The sequence below is a fragment of the Mustela putorius genome, unplaced genomic scaffold, assembly GCF_011764305.1.
Source record: "Mustela putorius furo isolate JIRA1106 unplaced genomic scaffold, ASM1176430v1.1 tig00000127_pilon_pilon_pilon, whole genome shotgun sequence".
In the NCBI taxonomy this organism is placed as follows: Eukaryota; Metazoa; Chordata; class Mammalia; order Carnivora; family Mustelidae; genus Mustela; species Mustela putorius.
Genome location: NW_025421288.1, coordinates 14760144 through 14772940, shown reverse-complemented (window position 1 = coordinate 14772940; position 12797 = coordinate 14760144). Strand labels below are relative to the sequence as shown.

The following is a 12797-nucleotide window of genomic DNA, read 5'->3' as shown; positions in this document are numbered from 1 at the left end:
ACTCCCCGAAGCGTGGGCGGACAGCGGACGAGCCGCCGGCAGCGGCCACACTGCTCTCCTCGCTGGTCTTGGGGACGGCGTGCCTCTCTCTACAGTCGCCTTCCAGCCTCCTGCCTGTGACAAGGGAGGGGCGTCTGGTCTTTGTCCTGCCGACCTCCGTCTCAGGGAGGCGGGTGGCGGGGGCACTGACCACCCGCTCCTGGCTTCGCGCAGCCCCCGGCTCTGTCTGACAGACGATGGGGATTTTCTAGCTGTCGCAGCAACTGATCGGTTCTTGTCAGATACAAATTCGCTTATGTAAAAAGTGAGCGGATTTACAGAGCCGTGCTTCAGAGTAACAGTACAGACGGCGGTGGAGAAATTAAGCCATGGAAAGCCCGAGAAGCACCCGGAAGGCGTCCTGAACACGCCAGAAGCCGCTCAGAGTGTGGGGTCCCACCCTGGCCAGGGGCCTGCGCTCCCTCCACCTGAGCAGGCCCCGCCTTGACGGCCGGGGTCTCAGCCATAAAATAAAATGTAAATACAGAAAACCAGCCAGACGTTTGGCCTTGTGACTTTCCTAGACCAGGGCCGTACCCCCACCCGGGTCAGAACCCAGGTCGCCGGGGATGCCAGCCCCAGGCAGCGCCCTGCCCGCCCTCCGCCCCCCAGGGACAACCAGACGCACCACGCGCTGCACCTGTCGGGTCCAGGCTGGCGTCCGTCCGCCCCGTGTTCCGCCGTTCCCCTCCCCCGCTCACAGTTTGTGGGAAGCCGGTGGCGTCTGACCCAGAGCTTCTGGACAAGCCCTCCCGAGCCTGAACTGAGCAGGCACCCGTGCGCACCGGACGCCCGTCCCCGCGAGACCCTGGGCGGAAGGAACACACCGAGACCAACCGTCCTGGCCGCGAAGTCACATCGCCGCGCGCGGCCTCGCTCACGACTCGCGGGCAGATCTCGGGTCGCCTTGCAGCCCCACCAGCTCGGGGTCCGCACACCCTCCGACAACCTTCCTCATCTGGCTGCCTTGACGGGAGCAGGCTCGAAGCAGAAACCAGCTTTCAGAAGAAGAAAATCAAACAAACAGCAAGTCTGCAACACGGAGCATCAGGAAAGGAGTCTGGGGCCATTTAGTGGAGGGACAGTCAGTCCCGGACGCGCTGGGGGCGCGGGGCACGTGGCCAGGTGGTCCCTGTCCCCTCGCGCCCCCCACGCCCGGCCCGATGTTCGCAGGCAGGCGTTCCTGCCTCTCTGAGGCCCGACCTGCGCATCCATCAGACGGGGATGCTGGTAGGGCTCGGTGCACTGGTGTGTTCAAAGGGTTAAAAGAGAGAGTCCATCTCAAACCCTTCAAAAAATGTTCATCCCTCGTAAAACGAATCGTTGCCAGGGAAGGGTTAAATAATTTCTCACCCCTTAAAGCCGGGAGGAATCCTGCGGGGGCGCGGGGGTGGGGGGTTAACTCCCACTGGCAGGATTTCCACGGAGTGTGTTCGAAGCTGCCCCATGGGGTTACTCCTGCTCCCACCGGCGGCCCGGCGCAGCCCCGGCCGAGACGCGCGGCCACGCCGGGAGAGCGCACCGGAGATAAACGGTGCGTTCCCTGCGCGTTCGAGATTTAAAAATAAACTGAGAAGCAGACACGGTTCAAAATAATGACGGGTCGGGAAACAGTCCGTCGCCCGCCTGTCCTCCCCCTGCCATTCGCTCCGTCACGGCGTAAAACCAGCGCGGCAGCCCCGGTGCCCTCTGGCAGGCAGGGGGAGGACAGGCTGGTGGGGCCCCGTGGCAGGCGGCAGCAACGGTCCCTCGGGGGGGACGCGCCCGAGGAACCACCCGCCCGCCCCTGGCCGGCCGCACCGAGAGTGATGGACCCACATCCGCTTTGCCTGGAGGACGTCCCCCCCTTTCTTGGCTGCACTCGGCGTCTGGGCGGGGTCTGCAGAGTCCAGGCCCCGCTTCCGAAGCTCACGTGGTCAGCTCCACGCAGGGACTCCGGGCACTGCCCGCTCTTCCTCCCGTGGGCTCCGGGCCGTTTGAACGGCGCTGGTTACGGGCACTGAAGTCCTCCTCCCCATCCTGAGTGTGCAGGGGGGCAGGGGACCCAGAAGACCCCGCCCTCAGCCAGAGTTCTAGAGGGCAGGGCAGGAGGGCCGACCCTGAGGGGCCCCCACGACTCCCCACGTGGCTGTCCCGGAGAAAGGCCGGCGGCATGAGCACCCACAGCCCACTGCGGCATCGACCACATCCTGCCCGGAAGAAAGGCCACGTCTGGTTTCACATGGGCCACTGTGGAGGGAGGGGCACCCGCGGTCGAGGGCGTAGCCATCACGGGCCCCTCCTCCTGCACCCTTGGCAGCAGCTCAGGTCCATCTGGGGGCCTGTGTACTCTGACCAGCTGGGAGCAGAGCTTAGTGGGACCCTGGACCCCGGTGGGCTCCAGGTCAGGCTGCTGCTTCTCCCAGCTCTATGGAGACGCAACCACACACACGGCTGAAGGACCCCCGCCCCGTTACTGCCTCTGTCCCCTGCGTGTTCGTCTGTTCCGCGGAGGTGAGAAGTGTAAATTCTACCATCTTGGCATATTTTAAGTCTAAGGTGGAGTCATCAACTAGCGCCATCGTGCCACACGGATCTGCTGTTTCTAATTAACAGCGTGTGCTGGTCACCGAGAGTCCCCTTAGGGGGCCCTGGCAAACCTCTTTGTCCCGCGTGCCCCCCGAGAGGGACCGTTGAGCCTGCAGCCCCGTGCCGAGAGCAGCCGGGGACAGCTTCTCCCTCCAGTGGGGTGGGAGTCCGTGGTCTTCCCACGGGGACGGACGTGGCGGGTGGGGCCCCCGGGCCGGGCGGAGTAAGCTGAGTTGCTAAGAACATACGCCTCGGGCCCAGGACCCTGGCCCTGCTCGGAGCCGCGGCCCCTGCTCACCCACCCAGGCCCAGGGGTCTCAAGCTCCACATGCGCTCTGTGTCCTTCACCGATCCCTCCCCCAACAGCATCACCAGTGGCCACTCGGCTGCATCCGGCTGGGCTGCTCGGGCGGGCGTGCACCCTCGGACCCTGAGACCCCACTTCAGGCCGATGCCCTGGGTGGGCTCCCGGCCCCGCAGCCGGTAAGACCCAGACACAGAACGCGCTCCTGGAATAAATATGGAATAAAATGGAAACGAGCCGGTCGTCCCTGGGAGGCAGAGTGGGGACAGCCCGCGCCTTACACAGAGCAAGGAAGACGCGCAGGGACGTGCGACCCACAAGAACCGCAGACGGCCGCGGACGCGCGTTGGCGAGCTCTCTGCGCCTCCGGACCCAAGAGGAAGGAGAGAGGGCAGGAAGGGGACACCAGCCGGAGGCCCTGCGCTGTTTGTGGACCCGCCCATATATAGTCAAAACACGGAAACAGGCTGAGCCCAGCTGGGAAAGTCTCCAGGGGGCAGGGGTGCGGAGGGCAGGGCGTCCTGCAGGCTCTCCTGGGCAGTCAGGACCCTGTGCTCTGCTCGACCTTCCGGGCATTAAACCCGAAGCAACCAGAGCCGGACGGTACAACCTTGGCCCAGGGGAGTGGGGGGTTGTATCCTTACATGTGGTTCCTGTGTTTCAACATTTCACAAGCGTTGCCCATTAATCGCAGTTTTAATTGATGATAAGGAGTCGGCCCCTCCCTGTTCCAAGAGCCCAATGGCTTGGCAGCGCCTGAACTGGCAGAGGGCGGTCTGGGCTCGGTGGGCATCGTGGGCCGGCCCTGAGCTTCCCGCACAGGACTCAGCACTGTGACGCCCATTGTATGGATGAGAAAACCAAGGCCTGGAGCTCCAGGGGCTTGCCCAGGGCCGCTCGGCCAGAGGCGGTTCAGAGGAGGGACAGGGACTCCTGGCCAGTGCGTCGACTGCGGAGCCCACTCCTAACCAGCAGGCGCTGCGCATCCCCGGAGCCCCCACGGGAAGTCGGAGCACCTTCGGCAGAGGCCGTGTTTACAGACCGGGGCATCTGGCTTGACGAGTTCCAGCTCTCTGCCTGCCTCTGTGTATAACAAGACACCCCAACCGAACAAACAAAATCAGCAGCTCACTGTCCGGCCGGGGGCAAAACAAATGCCATTTTGGTGGCGCGTGGGAAGGAGGAGCCGGGGGCTCAGATCAGAGGGGGTCAGGCCAGGAGCAGGAGGCCTGACACAGGAGGCGAGGGGGACTCCTGCAAGCTTACCCCGAGGGCCACAGGCTCCACAGAGAAGGTGCCAGGCCACGCCTGAGCCTCCCCAAACAGCTGGTCCGCTGCAGGGCTGGAAGAGTGTTCCAGGCAAGGGAACAGCATATGCTAAGGCAGCAGGTGCAGTAACAGCCCCACTGCTTTCCTTGTCACCATACCTACAGCTCAGCTTCTGCTCTAATGCCAAGTCCCAGCGCCCCCTCCCCATAGCCCCTCCCCTGGCCAGCACCCCCGTGGTCCTACTGTGCAGCTGGCCTTGGGTCAGCACTGCCCACACCTGGTTTCTAACTCATGAGGAGCTGCCCAGAGCCACCAACGTGTGGCTGATGCTTACCCAGTGCGGACACAGGAGACCATCTGAGTTCTCAGGGGACTGCTGTGGCCTGCACTTACAGATAGCAAAGTAAGTTTCTGCTGCCCCCAGCACCTGGGGTTGAGAACCCCAGAGCCGTATCTTCCTTGCCCAGGCCTCCACATCCACCCACCATGGGCCCAGCCTCACCCGCCCCTGCCGCCCCCGGTCCATGCAGAGCGCCGGGAGCCTGGGTCGGGCATCTCTGCGGCTCCGAAGCCAGGCTGTGGGGTCATCCATCGCTCTGCTCGGTCCCGTGCAGCAGCTCGGCAGGGTCGGGCAGGCAGGGATCCAGGGCTCCCCACCGTCCCCTGCTCAGGATTCCCCAGGACCGGGGCATGCGGCTAACCCAGAGACCCCGGCCCAGGCCTTGTTCAAGGGGCCGCTGCAGAAAGACGGAAACAAAGTGCCCCAAGCCCCAGACAGCCACTCCGGTCCTTCGGGTCCGAGCGGCTGGTGTGGAGCAGAGAACATCCCGTCTCCCAGGGCTGGGGTGAGGGGCCTACAACCTCAAGGCCCATGCGAGGGCCGTGCTGGCAAGGGCCCCGACCCCCCGACATCCTGAAGACCTCCTCTACCTCCAGGGTACACACGAGAACCGGCAGCCCATGCCCGTGCCCCAGCGAAGGAGCGCCCTCTTGAAACAGCCGAGGCACAGAAATCCACATTCAACCGACGCCATAAGCAACGGCAGGAGGGCTCTTCCCTGGGCTCCGGGTAGCCGGGGGCCCCTGGCGATAGTATTCATCCCACAGCGGGGAGACTGCAGGTCTGAGTGTGGCTGTCCTGCCCCCTTGGCCCAGGGTTCTGGATTTGGGGGGCTTCCTGACAAGTGGGGTGGGGTCCATCCCATAAGGCCGATCTGGCCTCCCCATTTAGCTGCTCTGCTGCTCACTGGTCTCCTCGGGCTGCTGTAGCCCAGGGAACATGATATGCAGCCACGGGCCCTCTAAGGGACCCTCGCAGGCTGAAGCCTGCGAGGCAGGCAGGAACATCCCAGGGCACCCCCCCACCTCCTGTCCCTCCTAGGCATCAGCTGGCCCTTTAAGCGACCTCCGGGTGCTCATTCACCCCAGGAAGCAGCAGGAGCTCCTTCCCCTCGGCCTGGATGCCCATCCCTGTGTGCAAGCTGCTGTTCCCAGTGTGGCTGTGGCCAAGGGACAAAGGCGCCACCCTGCCTGCCCGCTGGCCCGCAGAGGCCCCCACTCGCTCTCCTCCTCCTGCTTTCCTGGGGACCTGCCCGTCTCCAAACCAGAGTGCAGCCTGTGCCTGGTTTCCAGACTGCCCGGGCCTTAGACGGGGCAGTGACCCGTGGAATGGGGTATTGCCAGATCCCTCCTCACGGCCTCATTAGGCTTCCTGAAACTCCCCGTCACGGCTGGACACAGTTCGCTTGTGGGGCCTCATCTTCCCCAAGTCCTTTGTGCCTGTGAGGGTGAGAGGGGCCCAGGGGTCTGCGCCGCTCAGCGGTAGCCTTTCCTCCCAGGTGAGCCATGGTGCGCTTTCCGTCTCTGACTCAGGAAGGACGGGCGCCCTGGGCAGCACCGCAAGCTGGGCCTTTTGGACATGAGCACATCGGGAGACCCGACAGGAGACGCGGAGCGGGCGTCGTCTCAAGACGCTGGCTTCCCTAGACAAGGGCAATCCTGTGGCTTCGCGTGAGCACAGAGCACCTACTAGGTGCCGGGCCCCGAGCACACAGTCAGGCCACGAGGGCGTGGCGACCGTTCGTGCTCACACCAAGCGCCTGCCGCAGGCCTGGTTCTGGGCCGACCGACCGCCTTCTCCGCGTCCGGTCATTCCATGAGGCAAACCGAGAAGGGAGGGATTCAGACACGGATCCGCGTGGCCAAGAAAATGAAGCCCGTCTAGCTACCTCGGAACGGGTGCCTCGTGACCACAGAGGGGCCCGGCGACACCTGAGTTGAGGGCTGCTTGGCCCCGAGGACAAGGGAACAGGGAACGCAAAGGCCCCGGGTAACAAAGGCTAGGCCTGGGGCCAGATGCCCATGGACAGGGGCGCGGAGGTGCGGGGGGGCCTATCGGCAGGCGGGGACTGGCCGTCCGGCACCTCGTGAGGCCCAGAAGGGAGTGTGGGACTATCTGGAGGTCACTGTGAGTCACGGAGGACTCGAAGCCGGTAGGCTGCACGAAGCGGCCCGTATTTCAGAGATGGTGCTGGCTGCAGGCTGGAGACGGAGCCGGGGGGGGGGGGGGCGGCGAGACTAAAGCCTGCTGGGGGCTGGTGTGGTCTGAGCCCGGGGCAGAAGAAAGGCCGACAGGTGGCCTCTGGAGACTGAGCGAACCACTGGCTTTGAGATACACAACAAAGGCCCCATGGGGGTCCTGGAGCCCCCAAAGCCAGCCACCCAGCTCCTGAGCGGTGGGGGACTGTCTCTCCCTGGCCCAATGGCCTAGATAATGTTGCTAGTCCTTTGGTGGTCCTGGGCCTCCCTAGGGCCAGGCCGGATGGCTCTGAGGCCCTTCCCAGGGGTCATCAAGCACTCCACCCCTCATCCGTGATCCTGGTCACGGGGATTTCCTCCCTACAGATCCCCGAATCTCTTCCGGGCTGCCCCACATCTTGGGCCAGCAGCATTCCTTGCACTGGGTGGCTTGTCCCCAGCTACCTTACCGAAGAACTCTAGGCGAGACCCACTGTTCTGCCCTGGCCCTGCCCGAGCCCTGCTTCCCCACTGGGCAGGTCCTGACCACACAGCTGGGGCCCACTCCCCTTGGCAGAGACACCAGGCCAGCAGAAGCCACACTCACACCCGCCAGTGCATGCTCCCAGGGCCCTGGCTCGGAACCGCCTGCTCCCAGCCTAAGTTCTTTGTATGCACCCATCACTACCCAGCCCTGCAGAAGGTCCACGGGCTGCTTAGAATCTCCCCAGATGAGTGGTCACCTTGTGAGGGTCACCAGTCCATCCCAGGCCGATGCAATGCCTCAGAGGGCTAAAGTTCTGTTCCCTCGACCTGTAGGCTTGATAGGTTACGACCTGTAGGGCAAATCCGGCCCCAAGAACAGTGCCTTGTTCCTCCAGGGTGGCCGTGAGCTGTGCAAGGAGCTCCCGGGCCAGCGCGCCTGGCCACTGCTGGGAGGTCACTGCACCACCCCAACCCTGCCACTCCCCCCAGCCTGGCACCCGACCCAGGGGCCCCACGGGGGGAAGCACATCTGACAGCTCCCTTCGTGCCAGAATATCTGGGTCCTCTTGTTGAGCACCGTTCAGCCCCCGTCCTGGGGTTCATGCCTCACCCCTATAACCGAGAGCTGGGTCTGCACGGTTGCTCAGCTGCGGCCGCATGCCTGTCGCTGGGACTACACACGGGAAAGGGGTAGGGCGTGCTTCTGTCACCTTGTCACCTTGGGGGGGATCCCCTCCAGCTGCACACCACGTGTGCACACCACAGAATCGGCAGAAAGCACGAGCCCCCAAAAACTCAGCGGCCAGAGACACCCAGCAGTCTGCAAACCAGGGGTTCCTTGTGCAGGTTTCCGCTTAGCATGTCGGGTTACTCCCCTGGCTGGGGAAGCTTCCCGGAAGAGACTGCAGGACCGACGCTGATCCCGGACATGCTAAGGGGGACGGGCTGCACTCAGCGGCCGGAGCCAGAAGCAGGGCTCAGAAGAGAACAGACTCGCCGCCTTCAGGGCCCAGGAAGGACCAGCTTTCCAGCTTTGGGCTGGCTTCCAGGACGCCCTGCCCAGGCCTCTGCACAGGCCTCCCCCCTCCCCAGGACGAGGTGTGGTCAGAAGGCCCTCGCCTGGCCCATCTGCTTTGTCACCTTTTCTCAGCACAGCCTGGTAAGACACAGCAGACAGACCCACTGGCTGCTGCCTCCCAGGCCCCCGCGGCCCCACACACGTGGGGCAGACAATGGGTTCCGAGATCCGGAGCCTGAAGCCTGAAGGGGGGCATCAGATGCCCCTGAGCCCCGCGGTTCATAAAGCCGGTCAAGTTGGAGGAGCCACAAGGCCCTGCAAAGCAAGGCATTGGGGTAAGAGCACAACCAAAAGACCACCCAGCCTGCTCGCGCTGAGGGCAGGGTGTCTGCGCTCTGGACCCGGATCCACACCGTGCACGCGGGGCCAAGGACTCACACATTGAACCCGGAGGCCATGCTCACGTCCCTAGCTGTGACACCCTGAGGCTCTCCCTGGCCTGGGGGACACACCTGGGTACAATCCCAAAGGCCCACCTGTCAAAGGGATTCAGGCAGAGAGGCAGATGCGTATCTAAATTCTTTCCCCTGTAGACAGAGCAGCAAGTTCATAGAATCCCAAGATGGCAAAAGAGCAGGAATCCAGCCAGCTGCTCCAGCAAGGCCTGGCCTGGCCCGGCCCAGGGATGTGTGGGGGCAGAGAAGCCCACCTCGGCTCAGACGCTCGGAGTCCCAGCTCCAGCTGGCCCCTGACAGCGGACAGCCCACCAGGAGGGAGGGGCCGAGCCCAGGGAGCCCAGGCGGGAGAGTGGCCCCCAGGGGCTGCCCACGGCGCCCCCCCCCCCACCATGTCCCACCCTCCCCAGGAGCCTCAAGCGTTCCGGACCCTCTGGGAGACTCATGTCCACCGCCCCCTCCCAACACTGGCTACGACTCTATCTTTAGCGTGTCAGTGGCCTACAGATGGAGGGCGGTGGGCGAGGCAGGGGTCGTCCCTCAGCCCGGGCGGCCGCTGGCTCCGTGGGCCCAGACGCCGCCGCGCTCGGAGGGAGCCCACGGCGGCGAGGCCGGACCCGACCCAGGGTGCGCCGGGCTGGGGGCGCGCACGGCCACCCCCCGCGGCCCCGCTCCTCCAGGCCCTGCCGGGCGGGAGGCGGGCTGCGCGCGTCGCTCCCCACGCCCGGGCCCCACCCGCGCCCCGGCCCGCCCGCTCCTGGGACCGGCCCCGCGCCCCCGGGGCCCCCCGCCAGGCCGCTGTCGCGCGCGCCGGGCTGCGCCCCAGTCCCCGGGCCCCCGCCGGCCGCGGCAGACCCCGGGCCCCGCAGTCGGCCGCCGCCGGACGCTCCGGGCCCTCTCGGCCGCGGCCCCGCCGGGCCCCTCCCCGGGCCCTCCCCGCCGCCTCCCCGGCCCGCCCGGCGCTCCCCGCCCGCCGCGCCCCTGCCCCTACCGTGCGGCGACGCGGGGCCGGGGGCCGGGCGCGCGGGGCTCAGCTGGCGGCGCGGCCCGGCTGCAGGAAATGCCAGCGCACTGGTCCGACCGCGGAGCCCGGGCGGGGAGCGGCGGCGGCGGGAGGAGGGAGCGCGGCGGGGAGGGGGCGGGGAGGAGGCCGGGCGCTGGAGGACGGAGCGAGGGAGGAGCAGGGAGGAGGAGGGAGGGGGCCGCACGGGGAGGGGGCAGGGGGAGGGCTCGGCGGCCGCAAAACCCGGGAGGGATCCGCGGCGCTGGAGCCGGGCACGGGGACCCCAGACGTCCTCCGAGCCCCCGGGTCCCGGCCGGGTCCGCTGTGCCGCCACAGGTCCTGCCGCTGGGCAGGCTGGATGGCGGTGGGCGGGGAGGCCGCCTGGGGTCCCCGGTAGATGCCTGGCCACCTCCAGCCCACCCTAAGCACAGTCCCGGGTGCCCCCTCTCTCTTCCTGGGCCCCAGAAACTGTCATCAGTTTTCTTGCTGGGACAGAAGCCACCGGAACATGAAGAACCCCGGAAACCCCAGCCCTTTGTCCTTGTCCTACAGGTATGCCGAACAGGACCTGGAGGTCACACCCCAAGTTTCTAACCGCACCTCTTCCTTGGGACTCTTGCTAGGAACCCGCCCGCTGCAGATTTCCTCCTGTGGGTCCCCTTGTCCCTTCTGCTCCCAGAGACCTTTCTAGACCCCGATGCCCTCTGGTATGGAAGACGTTCATTCAGCAGGTGGGAGCTGAGGAGGTGAGGGTCTTCCCCAGCTCCTCACCTGTAGGCCCTGAAGCCGTGTGACCTCCTCACTGGCCCCAGTGTCTCCCCAGCCCCGGCCCTCCAGGCTGAGGTGCTCTAGGATCTCAGAACCTCAGGACTCAGGACCTCTTCAGAATTGCCAGCAGCCTTCCGATAGCATCTGTCCCCCCCGAGGCCAAGACGGGGTGAGCTGGCCTCTTCCAGGCATTCCCCAGACCAGGGAGGACATGCAAGGGCACAGAGCCTTTTCCAAATGGAACCGCTCCCTCAGTCCGTTCCCTTCCGAGGGATGGGACCGACCCTCAGCTGAGCCCCAGCCTTTCTGATTTTATGTTGGGCCAAGAGTGCCCCCAGGGCAGCCCCTAAGCCTGATGGTCAGGCAGGACTACATGCAGGACACATTCCACTGCCTTGGGGGGCCCCCTTCAGGCCCTGGGACTGGAGTGGGCATGGGGTAGCCACCACCTACCTTGGCTCTGCTCCCAACCAGCCAGGTGGGTGGCCCGGACCAAACCCCCTCCCCCAGCCTCAGTACCGGGCCCACCCACCTTAGACCAGGTGCCTTCCCCAGGGGGGCACAGAAGCACCAGCCAGGGATGGTTATCTGAGGGGCCATGGGCCGGGGGCCCTGCTCTAAGCTCATCCCCAGGACAAGCCCGCTCCTGCCCCATTGTCACCTTGCAAGGCCTTCGGATGCAGAAGTGTTCAGACAAGATGCTCAGGGCCATAGCGGGCCCGCTCTGCTCCTGCAGCAGGCGGCCCCCCGCAGAATAGGGTCCGCTCAGTGTGCCAGGCTCTTCACTCTCCGAAGAGCCTCGCATCTACACAAAGCTGGGGTGTGCTGGTTGCCGGGCCAATGCGCAGGGGACCGAGCCAGAAAACAAAGCAGTTCTCCCCCGGGGCGGAGGTCTCCGGGGCCCACACGGGGCAAGTTTCCAGTTACAGATGATACTGGCTATTTGAAGGCAGCTTGATCTCACGAAATGAGACTGCTGAGGGCAGAGGTCAAAGGGACACCTGGCCAAATAGAGGGGTGGGGGTGGGAAGCCCCCTCCAAGATGACAAAGCAGGGGTGGGGCAGAGGGCAGAGCTGGGCTCACTGGGACGGGTCAGCAGGGGGCCGCAGGCCCGGGAAGAAAGGAAGTTTCCACGCGCTGGACACAGATCTGGACTCTTCCAGCTCAGTCCCGGGCAGGTGACGTGCTCCTCTGGGCCTCTGTTTACCTCCCTGTCAAATGGAGGTGTGTATGGGCACTGTGGTCAGTGCAGGAAACACGACTGTGGAGGGGCTCGGGGGTGAGCAGAGCAGGGCTAGCTAGCTGCCTGGGAGCTGGGGTCGGGGGAGCGGGCGTGGGCAAGGCTCTGCATTGCCCTGCCTTGGTTTCCTCACCTAGAAACGGGGCCGACGACCGTAGCTTCGTTCCTCCTCCAGCCTAAGCGGCCACGCATCCCCAGGGCAGAAGCAGACTTCTGAGCGGAGCCCAGGGGAGGGGACGGCCTGCACAGTCTGCACAGCAGCCACTGCTTCTTGCCCGGCTCTGATCTTAGGATCAGAGAGATCCGCCCCTGGGAAGATGTGCGAAAGGGCCTTTGCACGTGCAGACTTCACTCCTGGGCGAGCATGGCGCATACCTGGGCCCGTTTCGGAGAGGGTGCCTGCCGGGATGGGCTGCCGGGGCTCCAGCCTTGGCAGGGCCACGCGCCGGCCGGCCGAGGGCCACAGGGGAAGAGCGCTGAGCCAGACGTGGTGCCAGCCCCATCCTTACCCATGCTTCCTGAACCGGCAGAATCTGCATATGATTTCTCCCCATTTCTCAGGCAAGGAGACTGAGGCCCAAGGAGCAGGCCTGTGGGTGGGATCCCTTGCTCCTAGCTGGGCCCCGATCCTGTTCCTGTGGGCAGCAGTGGGGGAACCTGGAGGCTTGGGCGGGGCAGGTGAGCCTGGGCCCTGAGGCCCTCCCTGCTGCCCCAAGGGCAGGGCCACCTTAGGCATATGGCCTGCGGAGCTTGACAGCCACTCAGAGCCAGCTCCGGGAACATCTCTGCGGCGAGACCCTTCACTCCCTGGTCTGGGTCCTTACCTGGGCCACGGGGCGGAGGCAACACCCCCCGCGCGGTGCGTCATGCGGAGTCTGGAGCCCACACGGCCTCCAGAACCCAGACCCTAATCATATAAACAACAGTGGCGTTCATGCATCTCCCGCCCTGTGGCTGGCGCTGTGGCCCCACTTTCCGTGTGTGGCCCCAGGGCATCGCCCGCTCCCCATAGGTGGCGGTCACCATTCTCCGCACAGTAGCGAGGGTTGGCCCTCCGCTCGGGCAGGCGGCTGGGAAGGGGCCGACACCTTGCCTGGCCCGCTGGCTGGAGAAGCTGGTCCCAGGCTCT

At 65.5% G+C, this 12797-nt stretch overlaps 1 protein-coding gene across 2 annotated transcripts in view; it reads right to left on the bottom strand.

The window, feature by feature from the left end:
• Positions 1–11107, bottom strand: part of OSBPL5 (oxysterol binding protein like 5) — a 49807-nt gene extending 38700 nt beyond the window's left edge. Inside the window, exon 1 of one of the 2 annotated variants that reach the window (XM_045066409.1) lies at positions 11089–11107. The gene's annotated coding sequence lies outside the window, so the exon portion shown is untranslated. Of the gene's footprint in view, positions 1–9647; positions 9792–11088 lie in introns of those variants that run through there. The other variant, XM_045066411.1, reaches the window with a different exon arrangement.
• Between the last annotated feature and the right edge of the window lie 1690 nt (positions 11108–12797).